The sequence below is a fragment of the Haliaeetus albicilla genome, chromosome 19 (assembly GCF_947461875.1).
Source record: "Haliaeetus albicilla chromosome 19, bHalAlb1.1, whole genome shotgun sequence".
Classification (NCBI taxonomy): domain Eukaryota; kingdom Metazoa; phylum Chordata; class Aves; order Accipitriformes; family Accipitridae; genus Haliaeetus; species Haliaeetus albicilla.
The window spans coordinates 27,897,422-27,912,513 of NC_091501.1; the positions used below are offsets into that span (position 1 = coordinate 27,897,422).

The 15,092-nt window shown below is 45.0% G+C and overlaps 1 protein-coding gene across 6 annotated transcripts in view; it reads left to right on the forward strand.

The window, feature by feature from the left end:
- The window catches only part of SHISAL1 (shisa like 1), a 195,365-nt gene that overhangs the window by 103,803 nt on the left and 76,470 nt on the right, over positions 1-15,092 (forward strand). For 4 of the 6 annotated variants that reach the window (XR_011328765.1, XM_069806952.1, XM_069806953.1 and 1 more), the window contains exon 1: positions 5,692-5,825. The exons of 1 other annotated variant lie outside the window; for it this stretch is intronic. The gene's annotated coding sequence lies outside the window, so the exon portion shown is untranslated. Of the gene's footprint in view, positions 1-5,691; positions 5,826-6,144; positions 6,312-15,092 lie in introns of those variants that run through there. One more of the 6 variants, XM_069806950.1, reaches the window with a different exon arrangement.

A 15,092-nucleotide genomic window follows, 5' to 3' on the forward strand; every position in this document is an offset into this window, starting at 1 on the left:
TCACACATCTGTGTAGCTCTTTCCATGTCAAGGATCTTGGACTCCTTTAAAAATTGTGAAAGATACAACTCAGCAATAACAATCCCACCCCTTAAGTGTAGCCATATTTGGAATGAAATGTAGCCACTGTTCAACAATCCAACTCTGTGTAATAATCTCTGACAGAAAGTGAACAGTGACAAAATGAAACTTGTGGAAAAACTGTTAGCCGATATGCATTGTACAATAATTTAAACCGTAAATTGTGGAGAATATAAAACCTGTCCCAGCATTTGCTCTCTTTTCTCTTCACACTCTTATTTGTTTTGTGTAACTCTACTTACATTGCAATTGTTCTTCCACCACTTTTTTCTCTTACTGCGGGTTCCACATCCAAGTCCAAATACTGCATCTAGCTGCATCTCTTTTTTCATAAATGGAGGGTTTGGCTGGACACTGTGGCCACAAAGACCTACTTGGATTTTGTAGAGCCAAATCCTCTTTCTTTCTTTCCACTTCCTCCCTCCTCTCTCCACCAGCATGAAGTTATACAGCCCCATCCAACTCTGACTCTTTTGGAACTGGTAACTTCTTTGCCATGCGCAGAATGATTCAGAAGGGTGGGTTGTCTTTGAAAAAATGGTGCCCTTACAGAAAACTATAAAGATAGCTTTGCTTTTAGTGCCAGACAGGAACGCTGCTCCAGCTCTCCACCCTCTGCTTTACAAGTCCATTGTAACACAATCTAAAAGCACATATCTGTTAACCTTTTGGGAACAATGGAAATCGTACATTTTCTCCTAGGCAATCAGCAGAAAGTGAAAAAGGAAAAAGTATCTAAAAGATAGTGGGGGAGAGAGAGAGGCTGAGGATGGCCTCGCTGAGCTGTTGAGGGATAATCCACCCATTACGTAATATTTCTATGACAAGTGTTAATGGGTTTTAAATGTCAGGTGTTGTAGCATAACCCACCGTCTACACAAAGAAGTAACCAATATTTTTTATTTGCGTACACAAAAATAGTTACCCTCCTGTCTTTCCCTTCTGAACAGCATCTGGCTGGGGTGCATGTGAGTGGGAGAGAGGTGCTGCAATCTGACTTGCTTAGCAATCAAATGGAGGAGAGAGCACCCTGAACTCACAGCAGGCTGCTCTGTGGGAGGAGGAGTGAATGTCCTTCCCTCCTTGATAACAAGATTAATGCCAATCCCCCACACTTGTGTGTGTTCGGAGGTGGATTTATTGGTACAAGCCCTTACCAAGAGCTAGCACGGCAGAGGCTGTGTAATCTCCACTGTGTAATGTCGTGACCCATTCTGCTTCTCTAGATGTGGGCTTGAAAGTGAACATGTATATTTGTGTACATGTGCCTCTGTGTGTGTAAATCACCCAGCTAGATGTCCTTGCACTACTATAATTAGCTGCTGTTTTACCTCTGTTATTTTCTTTTTGGAAACCCCAGCTAATTAAAACAATAACAAAATGTTTATGCTGTAGCTAGTCCTTTCCAAAGTCATGTCTACAGGAGTATATGCCAGTGTTCTTGGTTCTCATCCACTTTTTAAATATCAGTTTCTTCTTGCAAATGAAACCTACATGTATATATATATATATACACACACACACACATATACAGCCTGGACAGCAACAGTAAGGCCTATCCCTGAGTCATTTCCTGACATTTAGTTCTGAAAACCATCTTTGGCTACGTTTCAGGACCATGTGGTAGCCAGGGCCATGTCCAAACCACCTGAGTTTGGACTTCCCTGTTTGCAGTCAGCACTTTGATTGTTAATTCACTACAGATGTCAACACTTCTCATCTGGAAGGATCTTATGCCTTGGGTGTACCTTGTTAGCATGCAAGTCCCTTGCAAAAAAACCCATGCAAATTCCCCCGAGATGGTATTTAAAGATGAGTTATGAACGATGACTGAAACAATACATGAAAACACTCTCTTTTCCAAATACTGTGTGGAAACAGTGTGCATTTCATACTGTAGTAGTCCAATGAAAACTATTTAAAATACTAAGAAAGGTGAATTAGCCATTTCAAAATTGAATCTGATACTGACATGTGCTCTACTTCTGCGCTCATAATGCATTATTAAGATTTCCTGACATGGCCTAGGAAAAAAGCTGTGTGTATGTTAACAGTTACACAGAGGGTGAAAGCGTGTGGAATTCCAGGGATGGAACAATACAGCCTTGTTGGCTTTGGCAAAGTAAAATCTTTAGTGATGAAAACCTGAGAAATTTGGGGTCAGTCCCACAAAGGCTTACACATATGCTTATCTTTATGCATAACTCATGCGTGCAAATCGTTACAGTATTTGGCCTCTGACACGGCTGCTTCAGCACAGAGTTCTGTACTGTAAAACCTAGGGTGTGATCTTGTCCTTACTGAAGTCAGTGGGACTTTCCGTGTGAGCAAAGTTATTTGTGTGAGCCAGCGGAGCTGGCCCGTAAGTGGCTAAAATAGTAAATTAGCTACTCAGATGTTGTGAACCTTAAAGTAGTGTTTTCCTCTAACTTCAGAGGGAAAAAAGGAATCTTTGAATAGTGTCTCTGTGCTATTTTTCATGATTATATTATTTACTGTGGTATCGTCCCAAGGCCCAAATGACGTTCCCATTCAAGGCTTCTTTATACCACAATTACGCAAGCAATCACTGCTTGGATTCTTACCATCTTTTGTGTTTTTATAGAGAGCTTTAAATTTGAAACCTTGAAGTAGTATAGGCTTAATCAGGAACACTGCCATACTCGGCAAACCTGGTCCTAATACCAGTTCCAGCACTGGTTTAGGCAGGAGTGACAGATAAATCTCTCAGTTGACTTCTATTCATTGTAACTCTCCATACCAAGATACATACTTGAAGTTTACACAGTGATAGAGTCATGATTTTAAACAGCTTTTATTATATGAGAGAAGAGTGCTAGAGCAGGAGGACTTGTAGCTATTTAAAAAAAAAAAAAAGGACTGTCTACTAACTACCTGAAATACAAGATTGGTTCTATTTTACATTTACTGCAAAAGAGCCATACAACATCACACAGATGATGATGAGGCTGTTGGGACAGAAGCATTTGGTTGCTGCATCTGGCATTAGCATGGGATGGCAGAATCACTGATCAGGATTTAATTTTCATTTCTCATCCTAATTTGCATTTCCTATTACTGTTTGTTGCATTTCAGCCCTGTGGGTTTGGGATCTGACCAAAAGCCAACTGAAAGCTCAAACCAGCTTTCCAGCAAAAAACGGTAAAAGTCCAGCATTTCTTTCTCGCCTCCAAAAAGAGTCGAACAAAAATAAACACCCTCCCTCCTGCTCTTTCCCCTCACACATATACCCACTCGAAAACGTCTGCTCCTCAGGAAATAGGCATGAGTAATACAGAATCATTTGTGGTTTATTTAAAGGAGGCTCCGGCCACAGGTTTTCCTTTGGTCACTCGCAACAATGAAATGGATGAGTGCGAGAGTGTGTCACTCTAAGAGAAACAGAAGCCCCAGAAAAAAGGAGTGGCTGAAGCCCGAGTACCTCACAAGAATGGCTTTGACTCTTTGTGTCCATGTGGGAAGAGCTTCCTTGATACCATCTGCTGAAAAAGGGAAAAAAAAAAAAAAAAGGAAAAATGGGGAATAGAACAGCTTATTGCCCTTGTCCTTTTGGGGGTTGGTGAAATGGAGGAATCAGCAATACTAGCGAATTGTAAGAAAAAAACAAACAGATGAACTAGTGGTCCACCATTCCTGTGCTCTGTAATTATTTTGTGAAAAAAACAACTGCAATGCACCTAGTCATAAGGAGTTTTATTTGGTGCCTGTAACAGAATTAGTCCCAATGGGACGATGTAGCCTAGTTTTACATGGCTGTGTAATGAGACATCCTGCTATGAGAAATTGGCACAAGCTGACAGGGGACCTTGATTTCCGTTTGAAATGGTTCAACTTACAGTTTTTAAACAACCGACTAAATTTGCTAATGTGAAGAAAGTCATAGTTTATATTCTTGCCTAATTTGAGAAGTACACCTGCGATTGCTCCTTTCCATGTGCAACACCTGTGCAGAAAGCGCACCTCACCTGCTTGAATATTCAAAACGTAGCTTCACGCAAGACTGTAAATTAAAACATGTCGGGGGGAGAGACTAGGGTTAAGAAATGATGCTTTACTTCCTCCAGATCATAATTACAGGGAGGCACTTCAGAACATCCAGATTATGTTATCGAGCGGCCTAATGTAAATGTAGCTCCATCCCCAAACAGTAAATAATGTACGTGGTGGGCATGAGTCATCGCTCTTACAACAGCGCTGTGGAGCTCCCTGCTTTGCGCAATTTACGCATTAAAATGTAAATGAAGAATAGTTTTTATCATAATTTGAATTCATATGAGAGCGCTCATTCATAGACACCAGCTGAGAGCAGTCTCCTCTGAGGTCACGACCACCTGTTGGTCTACGGAGCCGTGGCGTGAGAGGAGGGAAGGAGAGGAGAGGAAGCTTTAGCCATTTTTAGACGAGTGAACCCATAAATCGGCGTGCATCGTCCTCTCTCGCAGTTGCTTCAGCCTTTGTCCTAGAGGGGCAGGTTCTGCTGTCGTCGCAGCAGCAGCAGCAAGGGCACGCCGTGCGCGTGGATGCACTTTTGAACGGCCCCGGGAGGCCTCACGCTGCGGTGCCCGTCTGTGCACGTGTGTGTCTGCCGGAGGCATGCCGCCAAAAAAACGGGCTTCGATCGCTCCAAAACGCGCCCTTACTCCAGCGCCTCAACTCCTGCCGAATGGCCGGCGCGCGTCTCGCCTCGGTTGGTTTTAGCGAGACACGGGGAACCCCGTCTCGCCTCGGCCGGTTTTGGCGAGATGTGGGGGGACCCCGTTTCGCCTTGGCCAGTTTATAGCGCGATGTGAGGGACCCCATCTCACCTCGGCCGGTTTATAGCAAGACTTGGGGGAACCCCGTCTCGCCTTGGCTGGTTTATAGTGAGACACGGGGAACCCCGTCTCACCTTGGCCAGTTTTGGCGTAGACGTGGGGGGACCCCGTCTCGCCTTGACTGGTTTATAGCGAGATGCGGGGGACCCCGTCTCGCCTCGGCCGGTTTTGGCGAGACGTGGGACTGGGAGCCCTCCGGCTGCTCCGAAGCAGAGGGCTGGGGCTGGCCAGCAGCGGTACCCGGCAGGGCTTTGCGCCAGGCTGCCCCTGGGCGATGCGGTGCCAGCGCCTTCACCCGTCCCCGTCGCTCCCTTCGCGCTTCGCCGCGGCGCGCACCAGCGCCCACGGGGCTGCTCGCCGCGTCCTGGGCGAAACAAACCACGCGCGGCCTTGGCCACGGCGGGCGGAGGGACGCGCAGGTGCGGAGCGGGGCCGCCCGGCGGCTCCCTCCCGAGGCGTTTTCTCGAGGAATCCGAAGCGGCCGGACCGACCGACTTTTTTTTGCTGGGGCTCCGCGGGGCGGGCGAGCCGCAACCGGAGGGACGCGGCGCCCGGGCTTTGATCCCTCCGATTAAACCCTCCCCGGAGAGGATTGCTTCTTAGCAGGCTGCCGGCCGCTCCCAGAGTAATTGAAAAGCCCCGAACCGCTGTTACTAACGTAATGCTCTGAAAATTGAATGCGCGCTTAATCCCCGGCGCACTCCTCCCGGGCGGGGAGCGGAGCGGAGCGGAGCAGCGCCGGCAGCGGCCGAGCGGCGCAGGAGGAGGAGGAGGAGGAAGAAAAGGAGGAGGAGGAGGGAGGAGGAAGGCATGGAGCGCGCACCCGCTAGGTTCCACCTCCCCCGGTGATGCCGCGGCGGCCGCCAGCCCTGCCTCTACCCCCGCAGGACGGCGCCGGGCTTTGCCGAGGTGAGTGCCCACCTCTGGGCGGCTCCGCCCGTCCCCGAGCCGGGGGGGTCCCCGGCCGAGCCGCCCCCCCCCCGGGGGGTCCGGGCAAGTTTTCGTGCCGGACAGCGGGGAGAGAGGCGGCTCCTGCGCCTCGTCCCGTTGTAGAGTGGACGCGAGTGGGAGTAGGGAGGCACCTGGAGAGCCGGCCCCAGGTGGAGGGAGGGCAGCTGGTGGGAGCGGAGGCGGGGGGAGGAAAGGAGAAGGTGGAGAAGCAGGCGGGGGGAGGAGAGGAGGGGACGGGGGAGCCGCAGAGCGGGGCGATTCGGAAGGAGGAGGAGGAGGAGGAGGAGGCGGCGGCAGCGGCGGCTCCTGAGCACCGGCGCCTCGAGGGTCCGCCGGGTCGTGGAGCGAAGCCCCGGCCCCGCCTCGGCGGCGAGTTCTCCGGCAGGGCTCCGGCGTGCAACTGTTGGGAAAAGTGGCTGTGCCCCGACAGCGACTTAGCGCAAGGTGAGGGTATGATTCCCACGGGGCTTGGGGCCGGGGGGGGGTGGTCGCGGATCGCCCTTCTCCCTTCGCTCCCTCAGCCCAGACCTGCCGCCGCCGTGCCCCGGTTGCCGGCAGCGCTGCGGCGGCCTCGCCGGCCGGGAGCAGGGCAGCGGCGCTGGCCCGGCCCGACCCGACCCGACCCGGTCCGGTCCGGTCCGCGGTTGGGCTTGAGCCGCCGCCGCCGCCTTTCCCCGGCGCAGCCCGGCGGCCGCCGCCGTTCGGGAAAGTTTGTGCGGCCGCCGGGGCGAGGGGGAGCCGGGGCCGTGCGGCCACAGCGCGGCTGGGGCGGCCGGTGGGGAGGGCGAAAGCCGCGGGGCGGCCGTCGTGTTCGTTCGCCCGCGATTTGGGCTGCTGGGAGGAGGTTTGTGATGTGCGCGTTCGGGATTGAATCAATATTTATTTACAGGGCTCAGGTATTAATCACTCGTGGCTTGGAAAAGCTCGTTAGCGGTGACTTGTTTCCATGACAACAGGACCCCTCCGAGTCTTCGGGGTTATCTGTCTGCCCGATTTCATTTTTTTTTTTTCTTTTCATGAAGCGTATTGGTACTAGTATCGTGTTTTATCACCGAGGAGAAAAACGAGCAAATAAAACCTGCGTGATCCTGTGGCCCCTGTTCCGTGTTCCTCTAACGCTCAGTTATTTCCTCAGCCTTAATTAATGATACATGGATGGGACTAAGCAAGTGTGTGAGTTATACAAGGTTTCTTAGTGCTTGCTTTGCTGCCTTACCTCCCTTAGCTATAAAGCTGGGACCAAGATGTGGTTTGACTTGTCTCTTGTTCAAAGTACTCCTTAGACTTGGTAGTGCCGAGAAACGTGATGTTTGTTATCTTTTTGTTCGTGTCTCATTTAGTAGCACAGAACCCTTTGAGAGGCGTTGTATTGCAGTTTCTGTAGTTTTATTGCTACAGCGGAGCTGGGAATCCGTAGTGACTTATTGTGTAACTTTGTCACCTTCTTGTGGTGTGACCTTGGCAGGTCTCTTAAGTTCTTTATATCCCACCCTGCCTCAACAAAGGGAAATGTTGCCCGCTTGTACCTGTGAAGTGCTCTGAGCTAATCAAGCGAAACGCTTCTTCTAAGATGGAGTACTGTTAAAACGGAATATATTGTTTTCTGTTATGAGGAGTAAACGTGTCTTATACATCCCCTTTCCCTAATAATACAGGTGAAAATCCCCCTTTTTAACTTCAGTCTTTATTTAACATAGCGCAGTCCTGTTAGCTCTTCAAATGATGTGTACTGCTATCATCCAGCTGAAATCCATGATTCGAATCCCATTTATGCTAACTACCAGTCCCTGCTTTCCTGGGTTAACTTCAGCAGAGGCAGGTAAAAAGGAGAGTCTTTAGCATCCTTAAATCTGTAGGGATATCTGCTGTGACAAAGAGTATGCATCCAGCGAGATAATACAATAGTAAAGCAAGAAAAGACTGTAAAATTGAATGACAGTCTTGATTGCTTGCCTTAGCATTGCAACCTGAGAGGGACTCAAATACTTTTTTTGAGAAAGAGAGTGAGCAAGCACGCACTTTTAACTTAACTATATGTCAAGTTAAACATCTGAAACTGTTCCACCAATTTTCATCGTTTTCCAAGAAACATCTTAATATGTAGTGTTCTGTTGAGAAGAATTGGGAGTGTGGAAGAAATGTTTTAGAATATACAGTTCTAAACCAAAGTACTGCCTGAGAGATGTTCAGGTATGACCATTTTAGGTGACAGAAGTAGTAAGTTATAATAGTAGGGGAACTTCATTAAGAAGCATACATTTTTCTTCATTCTCCAAATGCTCCTTTTAAGTGAATAAACTATTATAAAATAACTGTCTGTCTCATACTGTGAGAGAGTCTATCTCAGTTCTGCAAAGTGCTAAAACACATGCCTTATTCCAAATGCATTAGTGTTCTCTAGTATCAGTAGGCAAATCACGCTTCAAGCTTTTACTTAAATATTCTAAAGAATCAAGTCCTGTGACCTTGGCTTTTGTATTCTGTTTTTTTAGCAGCTTAGTAGCGAGACATCTGTCTGAAAATATTTCCTGGGAATTGAGGACCGCCTAACCATTACCAGCCCTTAGTTACCAGTGAAGTTACCAGTGAAGTAATTTTATGACAGTTCCATGAAGAGAAAGAAAGAAAAAGAAATGACATCTTAGCGGCTCATCTCCTTTGGATGTCATTGACTTAAATTTCCATACTGAACTATTAAATTTTTCCTACTTAGTGCTACACAGTCAAAACAGGTAGAGAGAAGGTGATCTAGGTTTTACTCTGTGCTTTACATCCTCTGCACAGCTCAGTCTTTTACTACTGGTGATAATAAGAACTCCAGTTCAATTCTCAGACCCTAGCTGCCATGAGAGGAAAAAAATAAAATCCTCATTTTATTTTTTAAGACTGATAACAGGGCAGCAAGAAAGATAATTCATAAGAAGCCTGTATTACTTTTATAGTTATTTTTCAGAACAATAATCACTTAAGATTGTAAGAAGACATCTGAGTATATGAGCTGTCACTGATAAAGGTGTTCTCTTTGAGGGAGTGGAAAAAAAGTACATAGACGTGAAGGCTTAATCTATAGGTATGGATGATGATATTGGTTTATATTGTATTTTACTCAGTATTATACCAAAATAACTTGGATATAATGTGCACCAGTTTTCATAAACAAAAATGCTTCTAACAGAGTTCATATTCAAGCTACATATTACTCAAGCTGCATATTGCTTAAACTTTGCTGCCATGTGGAAATAATATTGTTTGTTTCTCTGGTGTTGGAAGTCCCTCAAATGGTTTGGTAAATAAGATACTGGACCAGTATTTAGTGGAGGTGGTTGAGCTCCTTCCTCTGTAACTGATCTCCTCTGGACGAGTCACTTTAGCCCTCCGTTTCATCTTTCCCCTAGTCATCCTCCCCCTAGTTATCATTCAGTCTTGCTTATTTGGAGTGTAGGATCTTCAGTGTAGAGTCTTGTTATGTGCATATATTGTGCCCAGGCAGATCTCTGTTGGAGCAGCAAAGCGTTACTGCAGTACAGTAACAAGAAATGATAGCCAACGTTTTTCCTGTATCAGTCACCAGGGTCTTTGCATGATCACTCATTACTGTCTGAGAGGTGGTAAGATTGTTGCGGATCGATGTGAAGATGGAATGGAGGAATTGCTTCTAGTTAGTTCCTTAAAATTCCTTTTGCTAAATATATTTGAAGAAAACAGCTTTCAGAGAAAAAGTTCACAGCTCTTACCCTCTGAGGACTAGAGAGTAAATAATGGCTCATTCCTGCTTTTCCTGAACACCTATGTTTGCCGTCAGGTTGAATGTACTACTTTTCTGGATGTAAAAATAAGGCCGTCATGAATTTAAAATATGCGTATTACCGGCAAGGGGCTCATCAAGGGCAGAAACCAGCACTAAAGATCCAGAGTGGAATTTTGATTTTTTTTTTTTTTTTCTTTTTACCTTTTCCAGTGTGTTTTAGGAGGGAGAAAGGCAGATGAGTTTCCAAGTGCACTTTTTGAGCTTATAAAACACACGGCTTCATTTGACAGGAGTGAGTAATGATGTTAGGAAGGTATGAGAGCTGTTTCTCTATTATTCCAGTTGGGAGCTTAATTATGTTCTTCATAAACTACTATAAAATGTTTATACTTCAAAATATGATGTACTTGGTTCAGGTATGGGTTTTTGTTTGGTCTTACTTTTCAAAATCACTATGCTAATTGATACTGATGCTTTCTGATAAACTAGGCCTTCAGACTGAGGCAGGGTTATTTCCTACGAAAGCTTTACAGATGACAAACTGATTTTTAAAGTTATCCCTTGTCTGTTATATGTAGTAGATTTACTTTTGTCTTTCATCAGAATTTAGCTGGCAAAATTAAGATAAAACAAAGAATGTATTTTCTCATACCAGTGGAAGGTAAAGTAAAACTCTTCTGTTTTTGTCATCTTAAAGATGAGATTTCTTAAATACAAAGATGTAGAAAAGCTCCTTTCCAACCTTTCATTTACTTGCCATATTTTTAATGAACTGTGTACAATGATTTCAAAATGACTCAGGCTTTTAAGGCCCAAGTTTGAAACAACCCAAAGAAATCTGTTTTTTAAAAAAAGTTTTCTGGAGGGAAACCTCTCCCAGGTCTCTAAAATGCCTAATGTTGCACGGCTGCAAGTTCACATGCACAAACTCTCTAGTCACTTGGGAAGTTTAGGACCTGGGTGTGTTTTCTACTTACAAAATAGGTGAAAAGAGACATCAGCTCAAACTATTTCCAAATTCAAGTTACTTCCAAATCTTTTTACTGCTCAAACCAATAATGGAGTTCAGTAGTTGTATAGCTCTGCCAGTGATCAATTTGTACGTCACTGCAGTAGAGACTGTAGGAAGTCTGGAGAGCAAAGTAAATCTTCCTCCTGACAGAGTCCCACCGAATACGGTGTGGCCTCTCGCGTGAAGGAGTAGAATGCAGGAAGGATTTTATAAGGATTTAAAAATTCAAGAAGAAATACGGCACTCGGTGAAGACAGGCATTACAAAAGAGTTATCCAGATGCTGGTGAATTGGGTAGTAATAGTTAGTGGTGTTAATAGTCACCAGAAGTCCAGTAAGAGCAGAAGCCAAATCGCAGATGTTAGAGTGCATCAAATCTGAGAGCGAGCAAACCAGACTGCCTTGCTGCTTCAGAAACACCAAACAAAAGGATTAGTTTCAAAGGCCGTGAAGACAAAAGAGCTGTTTGCTGGCCTCGATAGATTCTGCAGTATGAAGTCTTTGTTATCTCTGTGCCCTCGATTGTAAAGAGTTCATCTGCTGGTGATGGGAAATACCAGTGGTGAGATTCTGATTCAAAGAAGCCGACTAGCATCTAGAGATAGAGGCAAAAAACACGTGGCAAAAGGTTTGTCTTTGCCATATCGTATCTTTGCTCAGGCATCTAGATAATATCCAGTAGACTTCAGAAGCCTGTGCTCTTGGGAGAATTCTTGAAAATCTAAGAACAGCATAGTGCAGCCTTTGGAACAGTTCAGATTTAAAGCACAGGAAGAAAAAAATTATTTTTTTCTTTCTGATGACTGGAAAAATGTAGGCAAGTTTATCTGCTAGCAGTTCGTAGGACAGAGGATAGATTTCTGCTTTGATTGGTACCCCTGATGCGCATATACTGCTCGCCAAAATGTAAAGAAGGAACATCCCACCCCCAAGAAATCAATACACAGCAGGAAAAACAGAGAGCATGTTCCCCACTTACAGCTCAGAACCCTCTGTCAATATACAATTCCTACAGAGAGGAGCCACTGAGTACTTAAGTGAGTTCAGGTGGCATCTCAGCCGTTAGATGCCGCTTCTGAACCGCCTTTTATCTTCAGCTGGCCTAATACAGCACTGCTTCTGTGGTAGGACTGGTGTGTCTAGGCCGTTGTACTTGCCGGAGAGACGCTCGGAGCACGGCAGTTGCCGGGACTGCCTGGCTGGCTGCGCGGGGTGGAAGCCAAGGTTGCAGATTTGTGATGTGCTCTGGGGATAAGACAGGGAGAGACCTCGCCTCTGCGTGTGCAGCAGCCCCGGCAGCAGCCTGCGTGCTTCTTTTGAGTCTCTTGGTTTGTAGGTTGACCTTTTCACACTAGTGAAGCTTAGCAGGCGCACCCGATTCTGTCACTTGATGCCAGGACGCGTGGTGTTGCAGCAGGGGAGTCTGTTCCTGCTGTATTTGGAGTCAAGGGCAGAATTCTCACTGATTTCCATAGGAACGAGATGTGTTCCTAAACATACTTCAGTAGCTAGAAAGAAACTTCCTAATAAAGAACCAGACTGTAACATTACACAAAACATCAAGCATTGTTCTAAGCTTCAAAGCTCTTAACAGTAACATGCTTGCAGACCAAGCTCTGCAAACAACAAATCTCAGGGCATTCCTGGCAGGACTGTGGAGGATTACCAGCTCTCATTCTGCCTGGAGAAACAATTGAGGCTTGATCATGTTACTGATAAAATCCTCTTTATTCTAATGGACACTATTCAGGCCCCTTAGATTATATCAGGAATGGAATTCTAGAAGCAGTGAAGTGTCACGTAATAGCTGTTACACGAAGGATTCGCTATGTCAAGCAGAAAAGACAGTGGGATTTCAGTTTACCTGAAGAAGCAAAAGGCCCTTTCCCACATAGATGTGAAGGCTCTTGGAAATTACTGAGGCAGACTTTGGACTGCAATTCCGCTGCTTTGACTTGTTATGCTTTAGTCAGACCAGTTCCTAATTAAAACTTTCTTTCCCCCCCCTTCCTTTAGGTATTAATTTTTTCTCCCTCCTTCTGCCCCTCATATTACCCTTACTGACATTCCTGTGTCTCACTTAAGAGGAACTTGTTCAGTTACAGGCATTTTCTTTAAGAGGGGTTGAAATGTAGTACCTACAGCCTGTTGGAGGTAGGGTGTTCCAAAATGTAGCTCGTAGGTATCTGCAGTTCCTTGCTTGCTTTCCAGAATCCCTGTATTCCATTAATTTTGCCACTAGAGAGCCACTGTTCTGTCCAAATAAAGCTGCCAAGGTGCGAGAAAGTAGTGGGAAGTTAATCACTTGAGTCATATAGATTGTACATTTGCCATTTGTGTTGCATTTCCAAACATGAGAGCTCCAGGGCTGCTTTTTCACGCAGTTTTCAGCTTGTAGTCAGAATACCATTTTCTCTGATTACCAGGTGAAGCATGGTTATCTCTCATTGTGGACTGGTTTGGTTTTGTGGTGAATATTTGGGAGATTCCATTTTTTTCCCCCCTGTAGTGTCCTAACAGCATCAACATCCATTAAATTCTTCTTCACCTATTCCCCTGCCCAACAATTCTTACGCTTCGGGGGGGGGAGGGCCCAGCTTTGTCTTGTAAAGCATGTGGCTGACATGCTTTCCCATTATGTCACTTCCCAGGTAATTCATATTTTAACATTCAAAAACATAGGCAAAATTCTACAGAGGTAAACTTTTCCGAGGAAATTTTGTCCGCTTCAGACACTTTATTTTGAATGGCACATATGAATGTTCAATATGCATTAAAATCCAGAGTACTGGCATTTGTCTTACACAGTTAAGTTTGGCTTCTTTGTCCTGTCTTTTTTCAGTATAGCCATGGCATGTCATTGGGACAGAAAGCTGCCAAGATAATAGACTAAACTTTTTGTTTTGCCAAGATAATAGACCAAACTTTCAATTCTAAAGATACAAAATATCCCAAAATACAAAACTTGAATACAAAGCTGCTTGACTGATTTACTTGAAAGCTGTAAAAGACAACATAAGACTATAGGCAGAAACGGTGTCAGCCCAAACATTTATAGTCATGAAGAACTTAACACTATCCAAAATGGGGGAAATGTCGAGCATGTGTGAATGGAAACTGAACAACATCTTCACAGGATGGTCTTCATTGCTATTTTGTGGGGGGAAAAAATATTAAGACTTTCATTCTTCTAAATATTATATTGTCAGTTACACTAGCAGTTAAATTCCCCTTACAGATATGCGGTGCAGGAGCCCTGACCTGAATAAAACACTGGTTGCATATCTGGCTTCTTGGGAGAGTTGCTCACTGACAGATTGGGCTAGAATTGAAAAGTTGTGAGAGAAATCAGCGAGTGGGTGTTCTCAATATTGAAACCATTTTTATGAAGCAAGTTCAATGTAATCATGCTTGTTATCTTTTTTGATTGTGTGGAGTTTTAAGAGCAATTCATTGCGATCCTGTTGTAAAGTATTGTGACATGGCAGCATTCCCTTGATTAAGATATTGCTGAATTTTCATTTTTAGAAATACTATTGGCAGGGATTTAGAAAACTGGACTCTAGCCAGAAAATAAACAATCCCTGAAGCCAACTATGCAAGGAGATTCTATACACACAAGTTGGAGACCGTTAATTATTACTTCGTGTTGCAGCCTCTCTTGTCTGTGTTTGGGCAAATCTGTGAATTCCTACGTGCGGTAACTCAGTAGCTGTGTAACTGGGCTGCAGAGGGGTCACTAGCGCAGGGCCAGTAGCCAGCGCAGTAATTCCATAGCCCGTCCCATCACCCTTCAAGGACTGGTGGCAAATGGGAAGGGTCCTGTGGGCTTGGTCCTCTTCTGCTTCTAACCTGTAATTTGTGACAGTCTTCACGTTGTTCTGTTGCTAGAAGAGCAGCATGGTGTCCAAATCACTATGTGGTCAGCATCTCTGCTGCAGAGATCAGGCTGGGTCACTCTTAACTTCTTCCCATTTGTGTTCTGTTCCTTTTCACTCAGGGTGAGCTTCACTGTTCATCTCTTGACTAGTGTCAGTCAAAAGCAGCTCCCTTGAAACTAGAGGTTTTACATGAGAAACAAATTTTACATAAGAAACCAGCTCACATCATATATAGCTGATGACAACTTTTTAGGAGCCTCACATCTAGAACTATATTTATGAATTGCAAGCTCATCTTGCAACAGAGAAACAATTCATCTTTATTTCAGAGTAGAAGAGCACAGGTGAAGAGTTACTGAACAGGGCTGAAATATTTCTTTAATTTGAAATAACTGTTTTCAAGACACGTATCCTACTTTTCTAAGTCCATGGGCAAATTCCTATTTATTTGAATGGAAGCAGGGTCAAGCTCCGTGTGTCTGAGGGATGCTATTGTGAAAGCAAACCCTTGCTGAGTCCCCTCTGCAGGAATCGGGACACACTCCTGGCCAGTAATCTAAATGTAACAATATGAAATTTATGAG